This window comes from Pseudophryne corroboree, chromosome 11 (genome assembly GCF_028390025.1).
Source record: "Pseudophryne corroboree isolate aPseCor3 chromosome 11, aPseCor3.hap2, whole genome shotgun sequence".
Lineage (NCBI taxonomy): Eukaryota > Metazoa > Chordata > Amphibia > Anura > Myobatrachidae > Pseudophryne > Pseudophryne corroboree.
This window is the reverse complement of record NC_086454.1, coordinates 214,218,744-214,244,073: the sequence shown is the minus strand read 5'-3', so window position 1 is coordinate 214,244,073 and position 25,330 is coordinate 214,218,744. Positions and strand designations below refer to the sequence as shown.

The following is a 25,330-nucleotide window of genomic DNA, read 5'->3' as shown; positions in this document are numbered from 1 at the left end:
CGGGTGTTCGGTTTGTTGTTTTGCCAAGTACGTGGAGTTAATCTGGAACCTGGATCAGGTGAGTATAATTATCTTTTATTTTCAGGTACCCGTGGATTCTACTTGGAGAAGAGGACCGACTGCTTCGTGTCAACATAGGTAAGTATGTGTGTGTCGGCAGGTGTGAAATAAAGTTATACTTTCACGGTGTCTGTGTCCTGTTTTTATTTGGGTATTTTTCCCCCAGTAGAACTACAGGTACCAGCGGGCACGTTTTTCTCCCGCATGCTGGTACTTGTGGTTCTCAAAGTACCAGATTGCGGGGGAGGCTTGCTGGGACTTGTAGTACTACTGGAAAAAACAATATTCTTTCAATTTTCTCAAGGCTATCAGCCTCCCATCCGCAGCCCTTGGATGGGGGGGACAGCCTCGGGCTTCACCCCTGGCCCTTGGGTGGCTGGGGGGGGACCCCTTGATTGAAGGGGTCCCCACTCCCCCAGGGTACCCCGGCCAGGGGTGACTAGTTGGATATTTAATGCGACGGCCGCAGGGCACTGTATAAAAGTGACCCCCGGCTGTGGCATTATCTGTCCAGCTAGTGGAGCCCGATGCTGGTGTAAAAATAATGGGGGACCCTACTCTTTTTGTCCCCCGTATTTTTTGCACCAGCACCAGGCGCAGAGCCCGGAGCTGGTTTTAAAAATACGGGGGATCCCCTGTCCGTTTTTCCCCCGGATTTTTAGAACCAGGACCGGATCGAAGAGCCCGAGGCTGGTTATGCTTTGGAGGGGGGACCCCACGCAATTTTTCTTTTCCGGGTTTTTCACATTCCATTTAAAAAAAAAAAAATAATAATAATAATCTTTTAAAAAATATATAAATAATACTTGTGCCTCCAAAAAAGACAAACCAAGTACCTAATCCCTTCTAATATAAATAGATATGCTATTACCCCAAAAAAATATTATTTTTTATTAGATTCCGCCTGCAAAGTGTGGCGGATTGAAAATGACGAATTTACTGTTTAAAAGCACTGTTGTCGAATTTACAAACTTCAATTGAATATACTTTTGTTGAATTGCCGCATTTGTACCATTGCAGAAAAGTCGAATTTGTCAAATGTCGAATTTTAAAAAGTCGAATTTTGAAAGGATGCAAGAATAGGCCCCGCCCCCTTCTTCACATCAGCCGTCCCCTTCTACCCCTGTACCTTGCTCTCTCCTGTCTGTGCTCTCTCCCGTCTGTAGGACTAGGCCCCGTCCCCTTCTTACCCTCCAGTGACTGCTCTCTCCTGACAAGTGGACCAGGCCTGCCCCCTACACGCTGCTGGTGTCTTCATTGTTACTTGGTCTGGAGCTCCGTTGGGGAGAGAACTCACGTGAGCTCATTAAGAATGAGGAACTGGGATGTTTTAATTTTATTGTGAGTAGTGTACTGTGGTGATGTAGTATGTTGTATGGGGGGTATAGTGTAACTATGAAGTGCAGCATATGGGAGGGCTATAGCATAGTGATGTAGTGTGGCATATGGGGGGTGGTAGCGCATAGGCGTGCGTACAGGGGGTGCCTGGTGCGCACAGGCACTCCCTAATGTCCAGCACCGCTGCACGCTACACTTGCTGTTGCACAGTGATCGCTGAGTGTGTGATCGGTGGAGCCTAGCCTGTAGCTCATTTCCGTACCTCCCACCACCGCTGCGCCCGCCCCCCCTCTGCCTGCTGCTAATACTATGCTGAGTGCATTCGTCGGCGGCCTCACTGGGGGGACTGGTGTCACCTTGCAATGTGACGTGGTGATGTCCGCCTATGCTCTCCTCCCGCCCACCGGTGCTTTCCTCCCGCTGCGGTCTCTCAGTCCTAGTGTGCCGCGGCTGCCACACCACTGGCAGTGTTCCTCTAGGGGGGACTGGGAGCCGCCGGCAGACACATTCTGCTGAGACTTACTTGTCAGTGCGGGTTCCGGATGGCAGGCGGCGGGTGGGAGGGCAGACGGGGAGCAGGTGTCACAAGGAGTGTGTGGGTAACTAAATCACAATACTTCCGCTCAACGTGGCACTGCTGGTCCTTCATCTCCCATGTCTCTTCACCAGGTGGCGGGCGGCCCGGAAATTAAGTGATGTGTTGTGCAGCAGTCAGTGTGAAGTGACTGTGAGTAACACTGATGGTGCTGATGATGCTGCTGCAGAATCGGGAAGCAATTAATTCATAAATATAATGTACTCAGTGTATTATACATACATAAACATGTACATACGTGTATTTGTGTATACATGTATATACATGAGTGTGTGTGCATATATATATATATATACAGCCAGTTCCCAGGAACAAAAGTCCTCCCCCGCTTCCGCTAAGTCCACAGCATGACGCTGGGGCTCCACTGGTGGAGCCAAGTGCGGTGGGGGCCAGTCTCAAGTGCTTCAGCAATCAGTGGGCTTGCTCACAGGTGGATCCCTGGATTCTACAAGTAGTGTCTCAGGGATTCAAGCTGGAATTCGAGACGTCTCCCCCTCGCCGTTTCCTAAAATCTGCCTTGCCAACATCTCCCTTGGACAGGGAGGCTGTGATAGAGGCAAATTCACAAGCTGTATTTGCAGCAGGTGATAGTCAAGGTACCCCTCCTTCAACAAGGAAGGGGTTACTATTCCACAATGTTTGTGGTACCGAAACCGGACGGTTCGGTGAGACCCATTTTAAATCTTTGAACACGTATATAAAACGGTTCAAGTTCAAGATGACCCTTAGTTCGCATTAAACACCCCCACCCTCCTTCGGTGTGGGGCTCATGTTGGCAATGCCCCAGCCCCTGAAGCATTCAAGCTGATTTCTTGCAGCAGCTGGGTACTGTAACAGCTCCAGAGCTGCTCTGTGAGGCAAGTAAAAGGGTGTGGGCCCTGCAGCACTACCTGTAGTTTGCATTGTGTGTTGGAAGGAACAAAGTAAGCAGACGGGAGAAGTCAGGATAGTGCGCAAGGGCATAGAAGGGAGCGGCTCAAGAAAAGAGAAGTGGAAACAGACAGCAAACTAGGCTGGAGAGAGACCTGAGACAAAGAGATCTGAATTATACGAGAGACGGCCAGGGGAAACACAAATTATGCAGTCAAGTTTCCCACATTTGGGGAAATCACAGGGGCAGCACACCCAGAGTGCAATGGGTGAGCCTTGCCCTGGGAGAAGCACCTACATGATCATAGTATCTCACCTGGCAGGTAAGTAGGAGTTGGGCTAGAGCTGGGGAGGGTCGCTGCTCGGGTACCCCCCTGTCAAGTGAAGGAGATCCAACTGAGGCAGCACAAGGGAACTCTCGAAAGAGGAACAAGGCTAGAGGAAGATCTGAGACAAAGAAATCTGATTTTTACCAGAGTTGACCAGAAGAAAGCACAAACACAGTCCCCCACTACCACAAATAATGCAGTCAAGTTTCCCACATTTGGGGAAATCACAGGGGCAGCACACCCAGAGTGCAATGGGTGAGCCTTGCCCTGGGAGAAGCACCTTCCTGATCATAGTTTCTCACCTGGCAGGTAAGTAGGAGTTGAGCTAGAGCTGGGGAGGGTCGCTGCTCGGGCACCCCCCTGTCAAGTGAAGGAGATCCAACTGAGGCAGCACAAGGGAACTCTCGAAAGAAGAACAAGGCTAGAGGAAGATCTGAGACAAAGAAATCTGACTTTTACCAGAGCTGACCAGAGGAAAGCACAAACACAGTCCCCCTCTACCACAAATAATGCAGTCGAGTTTCCCACATTTGGGGAAATCACAGGGGTCATCATACCCAGAATGCAATGAATGAACCTCACCCTGGGAGAACAATCTTCATGACCATGATATCTCCTATGCAAAATAAGTATGATTTGGGATAGGGCTGGGGAGGGCCGCTGCTCAGGCACATCTCTGTCAAGTAAAGGCGATTCAACTGAGGCAGCACAAGGGAACTCTCATCTGGGGACAACAACTGCTGGGAGAACACATATTTTCAGATGAACATGGGAGGGCAGAAGGCTGCCTAATACTGAAGCACCCCCAAACAACAAACCAAATGCAACAACTAGTACAAGCATTCCTGGGGGGAGGCCTGCAGCAGATGGATTTGCATATGGTGATGTCATCCAAGCAGTGGGTCAAAGTTGGCTTCAACCCTCGTCTGCATATGAAAAGAAAAAAGGGATGTGCAGGACATGGCGTCCTTTTGTGGCGCTTGGATGACCCTTAATTCGCATTAAACATCTCCACCCTCCTTCGGTGTGGGGCTCATGTTGGCTATTCCCCAGCCCCTGAAGCATTCAAGATGATTTCTTGCAGCAGCTGGGCACTGTAACAGCTCCAGAGCTGTTCTGTAAAGCATGTAAAAGGGTGTGGGCCCTGCAGCACTACCTGTAGTATGCATTGTGCATTGGAAGGCACAAAGTAAGCAGACGGGAGAGGTCAGGATAGTGCGCAAGGGCATAGAAGGGAGCGGCTCAAGAAAAGAGAAGTGGAAACAGACAGCAAACTAGGCTGGAGAAAGACCTGGGACAAAGAGATCTGAATTATACGAGAGCCGACCAGAGGAAACACAAATTATGCAGTCAAGTTTCCCACATTTGGGGAAATCGCAGGAGCAGCACACCCAGAGTGCAATGGGTGAGCCTTGCCCTGGGAGAAGCACCTTCCTGATCATAGTATCTCACCTGGCAGGTAAGTAGGAGTTGGGCTAGAGCTGGGGAGGGTCGCTGCTCGGGCACCCCCCTGTCAAGTGAAGGAGATCCAACTGAGGCAGCACAAGGGAACTCTCGAAAGAAGAACAAGGCTAGAGGAAGATCTGAGACAAAGAAATCTGACTTTTACCAGAGCTGAGCAGAGAAAAGCACAAACACAGTCCCCCACTACCACAAATAATGCAGTCGAATTTCCCACATTTGGGGAAATCACAGGGGTCAGCATACCCAGAATGCAATGAATGAACCTCACCCTGGGAGAACAATCTTCATGACCATGGTATCTCCTATGCAAAATAAGTATGATTTGGGATAGGGCTGGGGAGGGCCGCTGCTCAGGCACATCTCTGTCAAGTAAAGGAGATTCAACTGAGGCAGCACAAGGGAACTCTCATCTGGGGACAACAACTGCAGGGAGAACACATATTTTCAGATGAACATGGGAGGGCAGAAGGCTGCCTAATACTGAAGCACCCCCAAACAACAAACCAAATGCAACAACTAGTGCAAGCATTCCTGGGGGAAGGCCTGCAGCAGATTGATTTGCATATGGTAATGCCATCCAAGCAGTGGGTCAAAGTTGGCTTCAACCCTCGTCTGCATATGAAAAGAGAAAAGGGGCGTGCAGGGCATGGCGGCCTTTTGCGGCGCTTGGGTGACCCTTAGTTCGCATTAAACATCTCCACCCTCCTTCGGTGTGGGGCTCATGTTGGCAATGCCCCAGCCCCTGAAGCATTCAAGCTGATTTCTTGCAGCAGCTGGGTACTGTAACAGCTCCAGAGCTGCTCTGTGAGGCAAGTAAAAGGGTGTGGGCCCTGCAGCACTACCTGTAGTTTGCATTGTGTGTTGGAAGGCACAAAGTAAGCAGACGGGAGAAGTCAGGATAGTGCGCAAGGGCATAGAAGGGAGCGGCTCAAGAAAAGAGAAGTGGAAACAGACAGCAAACTAGGCTGGAGAGAGACCTGAGACAAAGAGATCTGAATTATACGAGAGACGACCAGGGGAAACACAAATTATGCAGTCAAGTTTCCCACATTTGGGGAAATCACAGGGGCAGCACACCCAGAGTGCAATGGGTGAGCCTTGCCCTGGGAGAAGCACCTACATGATCATAGTATCTCACCTGGCAGGTAAGTAGGAGTTGGGCTAGAGCTGGGGAGGGTCGCTGCTCGGGTACCCCCCTGTCAAGTGAAGGAGATCCAACTGAGGCAGCACAAGGGAACTCTCGAAAGAGGAACAAGGCTAGAGGAAGATCTGAGACAAAGAAATCTGATTTTTACCAGAGTTGACCAGAAGAAAGCACAAACACAGTCCCCCACTACCACAAATAATGCAGTCGAGTTTCCCACATTTGGGGAAATCACAGGGGTCAGCATACCCAGAATGCAATGAATGAACCTCACCCTGGGAGAACAATCTTCATGACCATGGTATCTCCTATGCAAAATAAGTATGATTTGGGATAGGGCTGGGGAGGGCCGCTGCTCAGGCACATCTCTGTCAAGTAAAGGAGATTCAACTGAGGCAGCACAAGGGAACTCTCATCTGGGGACAACAACTGCAGGGAGAACACATATTTTCAGATGAACATGGGAGGGCAGAAGGCTGCCTAATACTGAAGCACCCCCAAACAACAAACCAAATGCAACAACTAGTGCAAGCATTCCTGGGGGAAGGACTGCAGCAGATTGATTTGCATATGGTAATGCCATCCAAGCAGTGGGTCAAAGTTGGCTTCAACCCTCGTCTGCATATGAAAAGAGAAAAGGGGCATGCAGGGCATGGCGGCCTTTTGCGGCGCTTGGGTGACCCTTAGTTCACATTAAACATCTCCACCCTCCTTCGGTGTGGGGCTCATGTTGGCAATGCCCCAGCCCCTGAAGCATTCAAGCTGATTTCTTGCAGCAGCTGGGTACTGTAACTGCTCCAGAGCTGCTCTGTGAGGCAAGTAAAAGGGTGTTGGCCCTGCAGCACTACCTGTAGTTTGCATTGTGTGTTGGAAGGCACAAAGTAAGCAGACGGGAGAAGTCAGGATAGTGCGCAAGGGCATAGAAGGGAGCGGCTCAAGAAAAGAGAAGTGGAAACAGACAGCAAACTAGGCTGGAGAGAGACCTGAGACAAAGAGATCTGAATTATACGAGAGACGACCAGGGGAAACACAAATTATGCAGTCAAGTTTCCCACATTTGGGGAAATCACAGGGGCAGCACACCCAGAGTGCAATGGGTGAGCCTTGCCCTGGGAGAAGCACCTACATGATCATAGTTTCTCACCTGGCAGGTAAGTATGAGTTGGGCTAGAGCTGGGGAGGGTCGCTGCTCGGGTACCCCCCTGTCAAGTGTAGGAGATCCAACTGAGGCAGCACAAGGGAACTCTCGAAAGAGGAACAAGGCTAGAGGAAGATCTGAGACAAAGAAATCTGATTTTTACCAGAGTTGACCAGAAGAAAGTACAAACACAGTCCCCCACTACCACAAATAATGCAGTCGAGTTTCCCACATTTGGGGAAATCACAGGGGTCAGCATACCCAGAATGCAATGAATGAACCTCACCCTGGGAGAACAATCTTCATGACCATGGTATCTCCTATGCAAAATAAGTATGATTTGGGATAGGGCTGGGGAGGGCCGCTGCTCAGGCACATCTCTGTCAAGTAAAGGAGATTCAACTGAGGCAGCACAAGGGAACTCTCATCTGGGGACAACAACTGCAGGGAGAACACATATTTTCAGATGAACATGGGAGGGCAGAAGGCTGCCTAATACTGAAGCACCCCCAAACAACAAACCAAATGCAACAACTAGTGCAAGCATTCCTGGGGGAAGGCCTGCAGCAGATTGATTTGCATATGGTGATGTCATCCAAGCAGTGGGTCAAAGTTGGCTTCAACCCTCGTCTGCATATGAAAAGAAAAAAGGGATGTGCAGGGCATGGTGTCCTTTTGTGGCGCTTGGATGACCCCTCCTTCGGTGTGGGGCTCATGTTGGCTATGCCCCAGCCCCTGAAGCATTCAAGATGATTTCTTGCAGCAGCTGGGCACTGTAACAGCTCCAGAGTTGCTCTGTAAAGCATGTAAAAGGGTGTGGGCCCTGCAGCACTACCTGTAGTATGCATTGTGCGTTGGAAGGCACAAAGTAAGCAGACGGGAGAGGTCAGGATAGTGCGCAACTGCATAGAAGGGAGCGGCTCAAGAAAAGAGAAGTGGAAACAGACAGCAAACTAGGCTGGAGAGAGACCTGAGACAAAGAGATCTGAATTATACGAGAGCCGACCAGGGGAAACACAAATTATGCAGTCAAGTTTCCCACATTTGGGGAAATCGCAGGAGCAGCACACCCAGAGTGCAATGGGTGAGCCTTGCCCTGGGAGAAGCACCTTCATGATCATAGTATCTCACCTGGCAGGTAAGTAGGAGTTGGGCTAGAGCTGGGGAGGGTTGCTGCTCGGGTACCCCCCTGTCAAGTGAAGGAGATCCAACTGAGGCAGCGCAAGGGAACTCTAGAAAAAAGAACAAGGCTAGAGGAAGATCTGAGACAAAGAAATCTGACTTTTACCAGAGCTGACCAGAGGAAAGCACAAACACAGTCCCCCACTACCACAAATAATGCAGTCGAGTTTCCCACATTTGGGGAAATCATAGGGGTCAGCATACCCAGAATGCAATGAATGAACCTCACCCTGGGAGAACAATCTTCATGACCATGGTATCTCCTATGCAAAATAAGTATGATTTGGGATAGAGCTGGGGAGGGCCGCTGCTCAGGCACATCTCTGTCAAGTAAAGGAGATTCAACTGAGGCAGCACAAGGGAACTCTCATCTGGGGACAACAACTGCAGGGAGAACACATATTTTCAGATGAACATGGGAGGGCAGAAGGCTGCCTAATACTGAAGCACCCCCAAACAACAAACCAAATGCAACAACTAGTGCAAGCATTCCTGGGGGAAGGCCTGCAGCAGATGGATTTGCATATGGTGATGTCATCCAAGCAGTGGGTCAAAGTTGGCTTCAACCCTCGTCTGCATATGAAAAGAGAAAAGGGGTGTGCAGGGCATGGCGGCCTTTTGCGGCGCTTGGATGACCCCTAGTTCGCATTAAACACCTCCACCCTCCTTCGGTGTGGGGCTCATGTTGGCTATGCCCCAGCCGCTTAAGCATTCAAGCTGATTTCTTGCAGCAGCTGGGCACTGTAACAGCTCCAGAGCTGCTCTGTAAGGCAAGTAAAAGGGTCTCTGTGGCGCAATCAGTTAGTATGTACGGCTATTAACCAAAAGGTTGGTGGTTCAATCCCACCCAGGGACCTAATTGAACTTGTTATCAGATTTTGGTGATCTTTAAGTAGACAAGTCAAATTTCATACCCCCTGTTATGGTGTAGGGTACCTGGCCTTCTCTGATGTAATCAGAGTTAGATTTGATTCAGTGATTTTATAAAAACATCTAGGAAGCACAATTTAGCAGTGGGTTGCAGAGAAAAAGAAATATGCTGGCAAAAAAATCAAATTGCGTGATTAAACAGCTCTTCATTTTCTGGCTTTATTTTTATGCTAACAAATTTGTTCTCTGAAAAGTGTCCACAAAGCCAAGTCTCTGATTAACACCTTTGTAGGGATGGTTTTTCACCTATTACTAAATTAAACTTGCTTCATTGGAAAGGCAGCAAGATGCATCCTCATTTCAATGTCTACTGAAATAATACAGGTTGACACCAGGAAACATTAACGCCACTGCATCCTTGCTGCTTTCTCATGTGGAAGTCTGTTTAATGTGAAAACAAGGTGATATCTAATTAGCACACAGGTAAGAAATTACGAAAATCTTTATTTAAGGGTGAAGATGTTTCTCACAAAATTGTTGCCCCAATGCATCATTGAAATTCAAGCTGGAAAGATGATTTTAATATATCACTTGTACATTTTGTATTGCTCTTCTGGTGACAATGTCGTTTTTTTTGTCAATTACCATTTTAATAATAGGGTAAAGAAAATTAAGTGGATTTTTGAAAGAAAACTATACTGTCAATATACTATTAAAACAAATTAAAATGGTAAAAGTTATTGTACTTTAAGTAAAAATAAAAGAGCAAAAATATCAATCCCAGTTTTGATTACTTAAATTAACAAAAAAAAAATGCATATAGCAAAGGATAGTTTCAATCTGCCTACCTCTGGGTTATGGGTCCAGCATGCTTCCATTGCAGTACTCTGCTGCACATGTAAGTGCAAGAGATCCTGAAGCACTCACTCATCATGGGAAAGTACCAATGTGTTTATTCATTGGTTGATGGAAGAAACATCTTACAAAAACTCTCCAGATTATTGATTTTTTAATGTTTTTCTAGGAAACGTTCTAGATGTATGCTTATTAGCCTTTGTCAGTATGTACTGTTTGCAAAGTGTCTCTGTGGCGCAATCGGTTAGTGTGTTCAGCTATTAACCAAAAGGTTGGTGGTTCAATCCCACCCAGCGACGTAATTGACCTTGTGATCAGATTTTGGTGATATTTAAGTAGACAAGTCAAAATTTCAAACCCACTCTTATTGTGTAGGGTACCTGGCCTTCTCTGATGTAATCAGAGTTAGATTTGATTCAGTGATTTTATAAAAAACAGCTAGGAAGCACAATTTAGCAGTGGGTTGCAGAGAAAAAAAATATGCTGGCAGAAAAATCCAATTGAGTGATTAAACAGCTCTTCATTTTCTGGCTTTATTTTTATGCTAACAAATTTGTTCTCTGAAAAGTGTCCACAAAGCCAAGTCTCTGATTAACACCTTTGTAAGGATGGTTTTTCACCTATTACTAAATTAAACTTGCTTCATTGGAAAGGCAGCAAGATGCATCCTCATTTCAATGTCTACTGAAATAATACAAGTTGACACCAGGAAACATTAACGCCACTGCATCCTTGCTGCTTTCTCATGTGGAAGTCTGTTTAATGTGAAAACAAGGTGATATCTAATTAGCACACAGGTAAGGAATTAAGAAAATCTTTATTTAAGGGTGAAGATGTTTCTCACAAAATTGTTGACCCAATGCATCATTGAAATTCAAGCTGGAAAGATGAATTTAATATATCACTTGTACATTTTGTATTGCTCTTCTGGTGACAATGTAGTTTGTTTTTGTCAATTACCATTTTAATAATAGGGTAAAGAAAATGAAGTGGATTTTTGAAAGAAAACAATACTGTCAATATACTATTAAAACAAATTAAAATGGTAAAAGTTATTGTACTTTAAGTAAAAATAAAAGAGACAAAATATCAATCCCAGTTTTGGATTACTTTAATTAACAAAAAAAAATGCATATAGCAGAGGATAGTTTCAATCTGCCTACCTCTGGGTTATGGGCCCAGCATGCTTCCATTGCAGTACTCTGCTGCACATGTAAGTGCAAGAGATCCTGAAGCACTCACTCATCATGGGAAAGTACCAATGTGTTTCTTCGTTGGTTGATGGAAGAAACATCTTACAAAAACTCTCCAGTTTATTGACTTTTTAAAGTTTTGCTAGGAAACGTTTTAGATGAATGCTTATTAGCCTTTGTCAGTATGGGCTTTTGCAAAGTGTCTCTGTGGCGCAATCAGTTAGTATGTACGGCTATTAACCAAAAGGTTGGTGGTTCAATCCCACCCAGGGACCTAATTGACCTTGTTATCAGATTTTGGTGATCTTTAAGTAGACAAGTCAAAATTTCAAACCCCCTGTTATGGTGTAGGGTACTTGGCCTTCTCTGATGTAATCAGAGTTAGATTTGATTCAGTGATTTTATAAAAACAGCTAGGAAGCACAATTTAGCAGTGGGTTGCAGAGAAAAAAAATATGCTGGCAGAAAAATCCAATTGAGTGACTAAACAGCTCTTTATTTTCTGGCTTTATTTTTATGCTAACAAATTTGTTCTCTGAAAAGTGTCCAAAAAGCCAAGTCTCTGATTAACACCTTTGTAAGGATGGTTTTTCACCTATTACTAAATTAAACTTGCTTCATTGGAAAGGCAGCAAGATGCATCCTCATTTCAATGTCTACTGAAATAATACAGGTTGACACCAGGAAACATTAACGCCACTGCATCCTTGCTGCTTTCTCATGTGGAAGTCTGTTTAATATGAAAACAAGGTGATATCTAATTAGCACACAGGTAAGGAATTAAGAAAATCTTTATTTAAGGGTGAAGATGTTTCTCACAAAATCGTTGCCCCAATGCATCATTGAAATTCAAGCTGGAAAGATGATTTTAATATATCACTTGTACATTTTGTATTGCTCTTCTGGTGACAATGTAGTTTGTTTTTGTCAATTACCATTTTAATAATAGGGTAAAGAAAATGAAGTGGATTTTTGAAAGAAAACAATACTGTCAATATACTATTAAAACAAATTAAAATGGTAAAAGTTATTGTACTTTAAGTAAAAATAAAAGAGCCAAAATATCAATCCCAGTTTTGGATTACTTTAATTAACAAAAAAAAAATGCATATAGCAGAGGATAGTTTCAATCTGCCTACCTCTGGGTTATGGGCCCAGCATGCTTCCATTGCGGTACTCTGCTGCACATGTAAGTGCAAGAGATCCTGAAGCACTCACTCATCATGGGAAAGTACCAATGTGTTTCTTCGTTGGTTGATGGAAGAAACATCTTACAAAAACTCTCCAGATTATTGACTTTTTAAAGTTTTTCTAGGAAACGTTTTAGATGAATGCTTATTAGCCTTTGTCAGTATGAACTTTTGCAAAGTTTCTCTTTGGCGCAATCAGTTAGTATGTATGGCTATTAACCAAAAGGTTGGTGGTTCAATCCCACCCAGGGACCTAATTGACCTTGTTGTCAGATTTTGGTGATCTTTAAGTAGACAAGTCAAATTTCATACCCCCTGTTATGGTGTAGGGTACCTGGCCTTCTCTGATGTAATCAGAGTTAGATTTGATTCAGTGATTTTATAAAAACATCTAGGAAGCACAATTTAGCAGTGGGTTGCAGAGAAAAAGAAATATGCTGGCAAAAAAATCAAATTGCGTGATTAAACAGCTCTTCATTTTCTGGCTTTATTTTTATGCTAACAAATTTGTTCTCTGAAAAGTGTCCACAAAGCCAAGTCTCTGATTAACACCTTTGTAGGGATGGTTTTTCACCTATTACTAAATTAAACTTGCTTCATTGGAAAGGCAGCAAGATGCATCCTCATTTCAATGTCTACTGAAATAATACAGGTTGACACCAGGAAACATTAACGCCACTGCATCCTTGCTGCTTTCTCATGTGGAAGTCTGTTTAATGTGAAAACAAGGTGATATCTAATTAGCACACAGGTAAGGAATTAAGAAAATCTTTATTTAAGGGTGAAGATGTTTCTCACAAAATCGTTGACCCAATGCATCATTGAAATTCAAGCTGGAAAGATGATTTTAATATATCACTTGTACATTTTGTATTGCTCTTCTGGTGACAATGTAGTTTGTTTTTGTCAATTACCATTTTAATAATAGGGTAAAGAAAATGAAGTGGATTTTTGAAAGAAAACAATTCTGTCAATATACTATTAAAACAAATTAAAATGGTAAAAGTTATTGTACTTTAAGTAAAAATAAAAGAGACAAAATATCAATCCCAGTTTTGGATTACTTTAATTAACAAAAAAAAAATGCATATAGCAGAGGATAGTTTCAATCTGCCTACCTCTGGGTTATGGGCCCAGCATGCTTCCATTGCAGTACTCTGCTGCACATGTAAGTTCAAGAGATCCTGAAGCACTCACTCATCATGGGAAAGTACCAATGTGTTTATTCATTGGTTGATGGAAGAAACATCTTACAAAAACTCTCCAGATTATTGATTTTTTAATGTTTTTCTAGGAAACGTTCTAGATGTATGCTTATTAGCCTTTGTCAATATGCATTGTTTGCAAAGTGTCTCTGTGGCGCAATCAGTTAGTGTGTTCGGCTATTAACCAAAAGGTTGGTGGTTCAATCCCACCCAGGGACGTAATTGACCTTGTGATCAGATTTTGGTGATATTTAAGTAGACAAGTCAAAATTTCAAACCCCCTCTTATTGTGTAGGGTACCTGGCCTTCTCTGATGTAATCAGAGTTAGATTTGATTCAGTGATTTTATAAAAAACAGCTAGGAAGCACAATTTAGCAGTGGGTTGCAGAGAAAAAAAATATGCTGGCAGAAAAATCCAATTGAGTGATTAAACAGCTCTTCATTTTCTGGCTTTATTTTTATGCTAACAAATTTGTTCTCTGAAAAGTGTCCACAAAGCCAAGTCTCTGATTAACACCTTTGTAAGGATGGTTTTTCACCTATTACTAAATTAAACTTGCTTCATTGGAAAGGCAGCAAGATGCATCCTCATTTCAATGTCTACTGAAATAATACAAGTTGACACCAGGAAACATTAACGCCACTGCATCCTTGCTGCTTTCTCATGTGGAAGTCTGTTTAATGTGAAAACAAGGTGATATCTAATTAGCACACAGGTAAGGAATTAAGAAAATCTTTATTTAAGGGTGAAGATGTTTCTCACAAAATTGTTGACCCAATGCATCATTGAAATTCAAGCTGGAAAGATGAATTTAATATATCACTTGTACATTTTGTATTGCTCTTCTGGTGACAATGTAGTTTGTTTTTGTCAATTACCATTTTAATAATAGGGTAAAGAAAATGAAGTGGATTTTTGAAAGAAAACAATACTGTCAATATACTATTAAAACAAATTAAAATGGTAAAAGTTATTGTACTTTAAGTAAAAATAAAAGAGACAAAATATCAATCCCAGTTTTGGATTACTTTAATTAACAAAAAAAAATGCATATAGCAGAGGATAGTTTCAATCTGCCTACCTCTGGGTTATGGGCCCAGCATGCTTCCATTGCAGTACTCTGCTGCACATGTAAGTGCAAGAGATCCTGAAGCACTCACTCATCATGGGAAAGTACCAATGTGTTTCTTCGTTGGTTGATGGAAGAAACATCTTACAAAAACTCTCCAGTTTATTGACTTTTTAAAGTTTTGCTAGGAAACGTTTTAGATGAATGCTTATTAGCCTTTGTCAGAATGGACTTTTGCAAAGTGTCTCTGTGGCGCAATCAGTTAGTATGTACGGCTATTAACCAAAAGGTTGGTGGTTCAATCCCACCCAGGGACCTAATTGACCTTGTTATCAGATTTTGGTGATCTTTAAGTAGACAAGTCAAAATTTCAAACCCCCTGTTATGGTGTAGGGTACTTGGCCTTCTCTGATGTAATCAGAGTTAGATTTGATTCAGTGATTTTATAAAAAACAGCTAGGAAGCACAATTTAGCAGTGGGTTGCAGAGAAAAAAAATATGCTGGCAGAAAAATCCAATTGAGTGATTAAACAGCTCTTTATTTTCTGGCTTTATTTTTATGCTAACAAATTTGTTCTCTGAAAAGTGTCCACAAAGCCAAGTCTCTGATTAACACCTTTGTAAGGATGGTTTTTCACCTATTACTAAATTAAACTTGCTTCATTGGAAAGGCAGCAAGATGCATCCTCATTTCAATGTCTACTGAAATAATACAGGTTGACACCAGGAAACATTAACGCCACTGCATCCTTGCTGCTTTCTCATGTGGAAGTCTGTTTAATATGAAAACAAGGTGATATCTAATTAGCACACAGGTAAGGAATTAAGAAAATCTTTATTTAAGGGTGAAGATGTTTCTCACAAAATCGTTGCCCCAATGCATCATTGAAATTCAAGCTGGAAAGATGATTTTAATATATCACTTGTACATTTTGTATTGCTCTTCTGGTGACAATGTAGTTTGTTTTTGTCAATTACCATTTTAATAATAGGGTAAAGAAAATGAAGTGGATTTTTGAAAGAAAACAATACTGTCAATATACTATTAAAACAAATTAAAATGGTAAAAGTTATTGTACTTTAAGTAAAAATAAAAGAGCCAAAATATCAATCCCAGTTTTGGATTACTTTAATTAACAAAAAAAAATGCATATAGCAGAGGATAGTTTCAATCTGCCTACCTCTGGGTTATGGGCCCAGCATGCTTCCATTGCAGTACTCTGCTGCACATGTAAGTTCAGGAGATCCTGAAGCACTCACTCATCATGGGAAAGTACCAATGTGTTTCTTCGTTGGTTGATGGAAGAAACATCTTACAAAAACTCTCCAGATTATTGACTTTTTAAAGTTTTTCTAGGAAACGTTTTAGATGAATGCTTATTAGCCTTTGTCAGTATGAACTTTTGCAAAGTGTCTCTGTGGCGCAATCAGTTAGTATGTATGGCTATTAACCAAAAGGTTGGTGGTTCAATCCCACCCAGGGACCTAATTGACCTTGTTATCAGATTTGGGTGATCTTTAAGTAGACAAGTCAAATTTCATACCCCCTGTTATGGTGTAGGGTACCTGGCCTTCTCTGATGTAATCAGAGTTAGATTTGATTCAGTGATTTTATAAAAACATCTAGGAAGCACAATTTAGCAGTGGGTTGCAGAGAAAAAGAAATATGCTGGCAAAAAAATCAAATTGCGCGATTAAACAGCTCTTCATTTTCTGGCTTTATTTTTATGCTAACAAATTTGTTCTCTGAAAAGTGTCCACAAAGCCAAGTCTCTGATTAACACCTTTGTAGGGATGGTTTTTCACCTATTACTAAATTAAACTTGCTTCATTGGAAAGGCAGCAAGATGCATCCTCATTTCAATGTCTACTGAAATAATACAGGTTGACACCAGGAAACATTAACGCCACTGCATCCTTGCTGCTTTCTCATGTGGAAGTCTGTTTAATGTGAAAACAAGGTGATATCTAATTAGCACACAGGTAAGGAATTAAGAAAATCTTTATTTAAGGGTGAAGATGTTTCTCACAAAATCGTTGACCCAATGCATCATTGAAATTCAAGCTGGAAAGATGATTTTAATATATCACTTGTACATTTTGTATTGCTCTTCTGGTGACAATGTAGTTTGTTTTTGTCAATTACCATTTTAATAATAGGGTAAAGAAAATGAAGTGGATTTTTGAAAGAAAACAATACTGTCAATATACTATTAAAACAAATTAAAATGGTAAAAGTTATTGTACTTTAAGTAAAAATAAAAGAGACAAAATATCAATCCCAGTTTTGGATTACTTTAATTAACAAAAAAAAATGCATATAGCAGAGGATAGTTTCAATCTGCCTACCTCTGGGTTATGGGCCCAGCATGCTTCCATTGCAGTACTCTGCTGCACATGTAAGTTCAAGAGATCCTGAAGCACTCACTCATCATGGGAAAGTACCAATGTGTTTCTTCGTTGGTTGATGGAAGAAACATCTTACAAAAACTCTCCAGATTATTGACTTTTTAAAGTTTTTCTAGGAAACGTTTTAGATGAATGCTTATTAGCCTTTGTCAGTATAGACTTTTGCAAAGTGTCTCTGTGGCGCAATCAGTTAGTATGTATGGCTATTAACCAAAAGGTTGGTGGTTCAATCCCACCCAGGGACCTAATTGACCTTGTTATCAGATTTTGGTGATCTTTAAGTAGACAAGTCAAATTTCATACCCCCTGTTATGGTGTAGGGTACCTGGCCTTCTCTGATGTAATCAGAGTTAGATTTGATTCAGTGATTTTATAAAAACATCTAGGAAGCATAATTTAGCAGTGGGTTGCAGAGAAAAAGAAATATGCTGGCAAAAAAATCAAATTGCGCGATTAAACAGCTCTTCATTTTCTGGCTTTATTTTTATGCTAACAAATTTGTTCTCTGAAAAGTGTCCACAAAGCCAAGTCTCTGATTAACACCTTTGTAGGGATGGTTTTTCACCTATTACTAAATTAAACTTGCTTCATTGGAAAGGCAGCAAGATGCATCCTCATTTCAATGTCTACTGAAATAATACAGGTTGACACCAGGAAACATTAACGCCACTGCATCCTTGCTGCTTTCTCATGTGGAAGTCTGTTTAATGTGAAAACAAGGTGATATCTAATTAGCACACAGGTAAGGAATTAAGAAAATCTTTATTTAAGGGTGAAGATGTTTCTCACAAAATCGTTGACCCAATGCATCATTGAAATTCAAGCTGGAAAGATGATTTTAATATATCACTTGTACATTTTGTATTGCTCTTCTGGTGACAATGTAGTTTGTTTTTGTCAATTACCATTTTAATAATAGGGTAAAGAAAATGAAGTGGATTTTTGAAAGAAAACAATACTGTCAATATACTATTAAAACAAATTAAAATGGTAAAAGTTATTGTACTTTAAGTAAAAATAAAAGAGACAAAATATCAATCCCAGTTTTGGATTACTTTAATTAACAAAAAAAAAATGCATATAGCAGAGGATAGTTTCAATCTGCCTACCTCTGGGTTATGGGCCCAGCATGCTTCCATTGCAGTACTCTGGTGCACATGTAAGTTCAAGAGATCCTGAAGCACTCACTCATCATGGGAAAGTACCAATGTGTTTCTTCGTTGGTTGATGGAAGAAACATCTTACAAAAACTCTCCAGATTATTGACTTTTTAAAGTTTTTCTAGGAAACGTTTTAGATGAATGCTTATTAGCCTTTGTCAGTATAGACTTTTGCAAAGTGTCTCTGTGGTGCAATCAGTTAGTATGTATGGCTATTAACCAAAAGGTTGGTGGTTCAATCCCACCCAGGGACCTAATTGACCTTGTTATCAGATTTTGGTGATCTTTAAGTAGACAAGTCAAATTTCATACCCCCTGTTATGGTGTAGGGTACCTGGCCTTCTCTGATGTAATCAGAGTTAGATTTGATTCAGTGATTTTATAAAAACATCTAGGAAGCACAATTTAGCAGTGGGTTGCAGAGAAAAAGAAATATGCTGGCAAAAAAATCAAATTGCGTGATTAAACAGCTCTTCATTTTCTGGCTTTATTTTTATGCTAACAAATTTGTTCTCTGAAAAGTGTCCACAAAGCCAAGTCTCTGATTAACACCTTTGTAGGGATGGTTTTTCACCTATTACTAAATTAAACTTGCTTCATTGGAAAGGCAGCAAGATGCATCCTCATTTCAATGTCTACTGAAATAATACAGGTTGACACCAGGAAACATTAACGCCACTGCATCCTTGCTGCTTTCTCATGTGGAAGTCTGTTTAATGTGAAAACAAGGTGATATCTAATTAGCACACAGGTAAGGAATTAAGAAAATCTTTATTTAAGGGTGAAGATGTTTCTCACAAAATTGTTGCCCCAATGCATCATTGAAATTCAAGCTGGAAAGATGATTTTAATATATCACTTGTACATTTTGTATTGCTCTTCTGGTGACAATGTAGTTTTTTTGTCAATTACCATTTTAATAACAGGGTAAAGAAAATTAAGTGGATTTTTGAAAGAAAACTATACTGTCAATATACTATTAAAACAAATTAAAATGGTAAAAGTTATTGTACTTTAAGTAAAAATAAAAGAGCAAAAATATCAATCCCAGTTTTGATTACTTAAATTAACAAAAAAAATGCATATAGCAAAGGATAGTTTCAATCTGCCTACCTCTGGGTTATGGGTCCAGCATGCTTCCATTGCAGTACTCTGCTGCCCATGTAAGTGCAAGAGATCCTGAAGCACTCACTCATCATGGCAAAGTACCAATGTGTTTATTCGTTGGTTGATGGAAGAAACATCTTACAAAAACTCTCCAGATTATTGATTTTTTAATGTTTTTCTAGGAAACGTTCTAGATGTATGCTTATTAGCCTTTGTCAGTATGTACTTTTTGCAAAGTGTCTCTGTGGCGCAATCGGTTAGTGTGTTTGGCTATTAATCAAAAGGTTGGTGGTTCAATCCCACCCAGGGACGTAATTAACCTTGTGATCAGATTTTGGTGATATTTAAGTAGACAAGTCAAAATGTCAAACCTCCTCTTATGGTGTAGGGTACATGGCCTTCTCTGATGTAATCAGAGTTAGATTTGATTCAGTGATTTTATAAAAAACAGCTAGGAAGCACAATTTAGCAGTGGGTTGCAGAGAAAAAAAATATGCTGGCAGAAAAATCCAATCGAGTGATTAAACAGCTCTTCATTTTCTGGCTTTATTTTTATGCTAACAAATTTGTTCTCTGAAAAGTGTCCACAAAGCCAAGTCTCTGATTAACACATTTGTAAGGATGGTTTTTCACCTATTACTAAATTAAACTTGCTTCATTGGAAAGGCAGCAAGATGCATCCTCATTTCAATGTCTACTGAAATAATACAAGTTGACACCAGGAAACATTAACGCCACTGCATCCTTGCTGCTTTCTCATGTGGAAGTCTGTTTAATGTGAAAACAAGGTGATATATAATTAGCACACAGGTAAGGAATTAAGAAAATCTTTATTTAAGGGTGAAGATGTTTCTCACAAAATTGTTGACCCAATGCATCATTGAAATTCAAGCTGGAAAGATGATTTTAATATATCACTTGTACATTTTGTATTGCTCTTCTGGTGACAATGTAGTTTGTTTTTGTCAATTACCATTTTAATAATAGGGTAAAGAAAATGAAGTGGATTTTTGAAAGAAAACAATACTGTCAATATACTATTAAAACAAATTAAAATGGTAAAAGTTATTGTACTTTAAGTAAAAATAAAAGAGACAAAATATCAATCCCAGTTTTGGATTACTTTAATTAACAAAAAAAAAATGCATACAGCAGAGGATAGTTTCAATCTGCCTACCTCTGGGTTATGGGCCCAGCATGCTTCCATTGCAGTACTCTGCTGCACATGTAAGTTCAAGAGATCCTGAATCACTCACTCATCATGGGAAAGTACCAATGTGTTTCTTCGTTGGTTGATGGAAGAAACATCTTACAAAAACTCTCCAGATTATTGACTTTTTAAAGTTTTTCTAGGAAACGTTTTAGATGAATGCTTATTAGCCTTTGTCAGTATGGACTTTCGCAAAGTGTCTCTGTGGCGCAATCAGTTAGTATGTACGGCTATTAACCAAAAGGTTGGTGGTTCAATCCCACCCAGGGACCTAATTGACCTTGTTATCAGATTTTGGTGATCTTTAAGTAGACAAGTCAAAATTTCAAACCCCCTGTTATGGTGTAGGGTACCTGGCCTTCTCTGATGTAATCAGAGTTAGATTTGATTCAGTGATTTTATAAAAACAGCTAGGAAGCACAATTTAGCAGTGGGTTGCAGAGAAAAAAAATATGCTGGCAGAAAAATCCAATTGAGTGATTAAACAGCTCTTTATTTTCTGGCTTTATTTTTATGCTAACAAATTTGTTCTCTGAAAAGTGTCCACAAAGCCAAGTCTCTGATTAACACCTTTGTAAGGATGGTTTTTCACCTATTACTAAATTAAACTTGCTTCATTGGAAAGGCAGCAAGATGCATCCTCATTTCAATGTCTACTGAAATAATACAGGTTGACACCAGGAAACATTAACGCCACTGCATCCTTGCTGCTTTCTCATGTGGAAGTCTGTTTAATGTGAAAACAAGGTGATATCTAATTAGCACACAGGTAAGGAATTAAGAAAATCTTTATTTAAGGGTGAAGATGTTTCTCACAAAATCGTTGCCCCAATGCATCATTGAAATTCAAGCTGGAAATATGATTTTAATATATCACTTGTACATTTTGTATTGCTCTTCTGGTGACAATGTAGTTTGTTTTTGTCAATTACCATTTTAATAATAGGGTAAAGAAAATTAAGTGGATTTTTGAAAGAAAACAATACTGTCAATATACTATTAAAACAAATTAAAATGGTAAAAGTTATTGTACTTTAAGTAAAAATAAAAGAGACAAAATATCAATCCCAGTTTTGGATTACTTTAATTAACAAAAAAAAAATGCATATAGCAGAGGATAGTTTCAATCTGCCTACCTCTGGGTTATGGGCCCAGCATGCTTCCATTGCTGTACTCTGCTGCACATGTAAGTGCAAGAGATCCTGAAGCACTCACTCATCATGGGAAAGTACCAATGTGTTTCTTCGTTGGTTGATAGAAGAAACATCTTACAAAAACTCTCCAGATTATTGACTTTTTTAAGTTTTTCTAGGAAACGTTTTAGATGAATGCTTATTAGCCTTTGTCAGTATGGACTTTTGCAAAGTGTCTCTGTGGCGCAATCGGTTAGTGTGTTTGGCTATTAACCAAAAGGTTGGTGGTTCAATCCCACCCAGGGACGTAATTAACCTTGTTATCAGATTTTGGTGATCTTTAAGTAGACAAGTCAAAATTTCAAACCCCCTGTTATGGTGTAGGGTACTTGGCCTTCTCTGATGTAATCAGAGTTAGATTTGATTCAGTGATTTTATAAAAACAGCTAGGAAGCACAATTTAGCAGTGGGTTGCAGAGAAAAAAAATATGCTGGCAGAAAAATCCAATCGAGTGATTAAACAGCTCTTCATTTTCTGGCTTTATTTTTATGCTAACAAATTTGTTCTCTGAAAAGTGTCCACAAAGCCAAGTCTCTGATTAACACCTTTGTAAGGATGGTTTTTCACCTATTACTAAATTAAACTTGCTTCATTGGAAGGGCAGCAAGATGCATCCTCATTTCAATGTCTACTGAAATAATACAAGTTGACACCAGGAAACATTAACGCCACTGCATCCTTGCTGCTTTCTCATGTGGAAGTCTGTTTAATGTGAAAACAAGGTGATATCTAATTAGCACACAGGTAAGGAATTAAGAAAATCTTTATTTAAGGGTGAAGATGTTTCTCACAAAATTGTTGACCCAATGCAACATTGAAATTCAAGCTGGAAAGATGATTTTAATATATCACTTGTACATTTTGTATTGCTCTTCTGGTGACAATGTAGTTTGTTTTTGTCAATTACCATTTTAATAATAGGGTAAAGAAAATGAAGTGGATTTTTGAAAGAAAACAATACTGTCAATATACTATTAAAACAAATTAAAATGGTAAAAGTTATTGTACTTTAAGTAAAAATAAAAGAGACAAAATATCAATCCCAGTTTTGGATTACTTTAATTAACAAAAAAAAAATGCATATAGCAGAGGATAGTTTCAATCTGCCTACCTCTGGGTTATGGGCCCAGCATGCTTCCATTGCAGTACTCTGCTGCACATGTAAGTTCAAGAGATCCTGAAGCACTCACTCATCATGGGAAAGTACCAATGTGTTTCTTTGTTGGTTGATGGAAGAAACATCTTACAAAAACTCTCCAGATTATTGACTTTTTAAAGTTTTTCTAGGAAACGTTTTAGATGAATGCTTATTAGCCTTTGTCAGTATGGACTTTTGCAAAGTGTCTCTGTGGCGCAATCAGTTAGTATGTACAGCTATTAGCCAAAAGGTTGGTGGTTCAATCCCACCCAGGGACCTAATTGACCTTGTTATCAGATTTTGGTGATCTTTAAGTAGACAAGTCAAAATTTCAAACCCCCTGTTATGGTGTAGGGTACCTGGCCTTCTCTGATGTAATCAGAGTTAGATTTGATTCAGTGATTTTATAAAAACAGCTAGGAAGCACAATTTAGCAGTGGGTTGCAGAGAAAAAAAATATGCTGGCAGAAAAATCCAATTGAGTGATTAAACAGCTCTTTATTTTCTTGCTTTATTTTTATGCTAACAAATTTGTTCTCTGAAAAGTGTCCACAAAGCCAAGTCTCTGATTAACACCTTTGTAAGGATGGTTTTTCACCTATTACTAAATTAAACTTGCTTCATTGGAAAGGCAGCAAGATGCATCCTCATTTCAATGTCTACTGAAATAATACAGGTTGACACTAGGAAACATTAATGCCACTGCATCCTTGCTGCTTTCTCATGTGGAAGTCTGTTTAATGTGAAAACAAGGTGATATCTAATTAGCACACAGGTAAGGAATTAAGAAAATCTTTATTTAAGGGTGAAGATGTTTCTCACAAAATCGTTGCCCCAATGCATCATTGAAATTCAAGCTGGAAAGATGATTTTAATATATCACTTGTACATTTTGTATTGCTCTTCTGGTGACAATGTAGTTTGTTTTTGTCAATTACCATTTTAATAATAGGGAAAGAAAATGAAGTGGATTTTTGAAAGAAAACAATACTGTCAATATACTATTAAAACAAATTAAAATGGTAAAAGTTATTGTACTTTCAGTAAAAATAAAAGAGCCAAAATATCAATCCCAGTTTTGGATTACTTTAATTAACAAACAAAAAAATGCATATAGCAGAGGATAGTTTCAATCTGCCTACCTCTGGGTTATGGGCCCAGCATGCTTCCATTGCTGTACTCTGCTGCACATGTAAGTGCAAGAGATCCTGAAGCACTCACTCATCATGGGAAAGTACCAATGTGTTTCTTCGTTGGTTGATAGATGAAACATCTTACAAAAACTCTCCAGATTATTGACTTTTTTAAGTTTTTCTAGGAAACGTTTTAGATGAATGCTTATTAGCATTTGTCAGTATGTACTTTTTGCAAAGTGTCTCTGTGGCGCAATCAGTTAGTGTGTACGGCTATTAACCAAAAGGTTGGTGGTTCAATCCCACCCAGGGACGTAATTGACATTGTTATCAGATTTTGGTGATCTTTAAGTAGACAAGTCAAATTTCATACCCCCTGTTATGGTGTAGGGTACCTGGCCTTCTCTGATGTAATCAGAGTTAGATTTGATTCAGTGATTTTATAAAAACATCTAGGAAGCACAATTTAGCAGTGGGTTGCAGAGAAAAAGAAATATGCTGGCAAAAAAATCAAATTGCGCGATTAAACAGGTCTTCATTTTCTGGCTTTATTTTTATGCTAACAAATTTGTTCTCTGAAAAGTGTCCACAAAGCCAAGTCTCTGATTAACACCTTTGTAGGGATGGTTTTTCACCTATTACTAAATTAAACTTGCTTCATTGGAAAGGCAGCAAGATGCATCCTCATTTCAATGTCTACTGAAATAATACAGGTTGACACCAGGAAACATTAACGCCACTGCATCCTTGCTGCTTTCTCATGTGGAAGTCTGTTTAATGTGAAAACAAGGTGATATCTAATTAGCACACAGGTAAGGAATTAAGAAAATCTTTATTTAAGGGTGAAGATGTTTCTCACAAAATCGTTGACCCAATGCATCATTGAAATTCAAGCTGGAAAGATGATTTTAATATATCACTTGTACATTTTGTATTGCTCTTCTGGTGACAATGTAGTTTGTTTTTGTCAATTACCATTTTAATAATAGGGTAAAGAAAATGAAGTGGATTTTTGAAAGAAAACAATACTGTCAATATACTATTAAAACAAATTAAAATGGTAAAAGTTATTGTACTTTAAGTAAAAATAAAAGAGACAAAATATCAATCCCAGTTTTGGATTACTTTAATTAACAAAAAAAAATGCATATAGCAGAGGATAGTTTCAATCTGCCTACCTCTGGGTTATGGGCCCAGCATGCTTCCATTGCAGTACTCTGCTGCACATGTAAGTTCAAGAGATCCTGAAGCACTCACTCATCATGGGAAAGTACCAATGTGTTTCTTCGTTGGTTGATGGAAGAAACATCTTACAAAAACTCTCCAGATTATTGACTTTTTAAAGTTTTTCTAGGAAACGTTTTAGATGAATGCTTATTAGCCTTTGTCAGTATGGACTTTCGCAAAGTGTCTCTGTGGCGCAATCAGTTAGTATGTACGGCTATTAACCAAAAGGTTGGTGGTTCAATCCCACC

The 25,330-nt window shown here is 40.1% G+C and overlaps 12 non-coding genes and 1 pseudogene across 12 annotated transcripts; 2 read left to right on the top strand and 11 right to left on the bottom strand.

Annotated features, from left to right (window-relative positions):
• Positions 1-3,052: 3,052 nt before the first annotated feature.
• On the bottom strand, positions 3,053-3,194 carry LOC134970947 (U1 spliceosomal RNA; annotated as a pseudogene).
• Positions 3,195-3,346: 152 nt separating this feature from the next.
• Positions 3,347-3,509, bottom strand: LOC134970661 (U1 spliceosomal RNA). The gene has a single exon (XR_010189943.1). It is a non-coding gene; the product is annotated as a U1 spliceosomal RNA (small nuclear RNA).
• Positions 3,510-3,661: 152 nt separating this feature from the next.
• On the bottom strand, positions 3,662-3,825 carry LOC134970699 (U1 spliceosomal RNA). The gene has a single exon (XR_010189975.1). It is a non-coding gene; the product is annotated as a U1 spliceosomal RNA (small nuclear RNA).
• Positions 3,826-4,496: 671 nt separating this feature from the next.
• Positions 4,497-4,659, bottom strand: LOC134970770 (U1 spliceosomal RNA). Its single transcript, XR_010190032.1, has one exon. It is a non-coding gene; the product is annotated as a U1 spliceosomal RNA (small nuclear RNA).
• A 152-nt stretch (positions 4,660-4,811) lies between these two features.
• On the bottom strand, positions 4,812-4,975 carry LOC134970642 (U1 spliceosomal RNA). Its single transcript, XR_010189928.1, has one exon. It is a non-coding gene; the product is annotated as a U1 spliceosomal RNA (small nuclear RNA).
• Positions 4,976-5,646: 671 nt separating this feature from the next.
• Positions 5,647-5,809, bottom strand: LOC134970917 (U1 spliceosomal RNA). Its single transcript, XR_010190137.1, has one exon. It is a non-coding gene; the product is annotated as a U1 spliceosomal RNA (small nuclear RNA).
• A 152-nt stretch (positions 5,810-5,961) lies between these two features.
• LOC134970605 (U1 spliceosomal RNA) lies at positions 5,962-6,125 on the bottom strand. Its single transcript, XR_010189897.1, has one exon. It is a non-coding gene; the product is annotated as a U1 spliceosomal RNA (small nuclear RNA).
• Positions 6,126-6,796: 671 nt separating this feature from the next.
• LOC134970862 (U1 spliceosomal RNA) lies at positions 6,797-6,959 on the bottom strand. The gene has a single exon (XR_010190096.1). It is a non-coding gene; the product is annotated as a U1 spliceosomal RNA (small nuclear RNA).
• Positions 6,960-7,111: 152 nt separating this feature from the next.
• LOC134970571 (U1 spliceosomal RNA) lies at positions 7,112-7,275 on the bottom strand. The gene has a single exon (XR_010189869.1). It is a non-coding gene; the product is annotated as a U1 spliceosomal RNA (small nuclear RNA).
• A 646-nt stretch (positions 7,276-7,921) lies between these two features.
• LOC134970790 (U1 spliceosomal RNA) lies at positions 7,922-8,084 on the bottom strand. The gene has a single exon (XR_010190049.1). It is a non-coding gene; the product is annotated as a U1 spliceosomal RNA (small nuclear RNA).
• Positions 8,085-8,236: 152 nt separating this feature from the next.
• On the bottom strand, positions 8,237-8,400 carry LOC134970567 (U1 spliceosomal RNA). Its single transcript, XR_010189866.1, has one exon. It is a non-coding gene; the product is annotated as a U1 spliceosomal RNA (small nuclear RNA).
• An 11,018-nt stretch (positions 8,401-19,418) lies between these two features.
• TRNAN-AUU (transfer RNA asparagine (anticodon AUU)) lies at positions 19,419-19,492 on the top strand. Its single transcript has one exon. It is a non-coding gene; the product is annotated as a tRNA-Asn (tRNA).
• Positions 19,493-21,757: 2,265 nt separating this feature from the next.
• TRNAN-AUU (transfer RNA asparagine (anticodon AUU)) lies at positions 21,758-21,831 on the top strand. The gene has a single exon. It is a non-coding gene; the product is annotated as a tRNA-Asn (tRNA).
• The last annotated feature ends 3,499 nt before the right edge of the window (positions 21,832-25,330 follow it).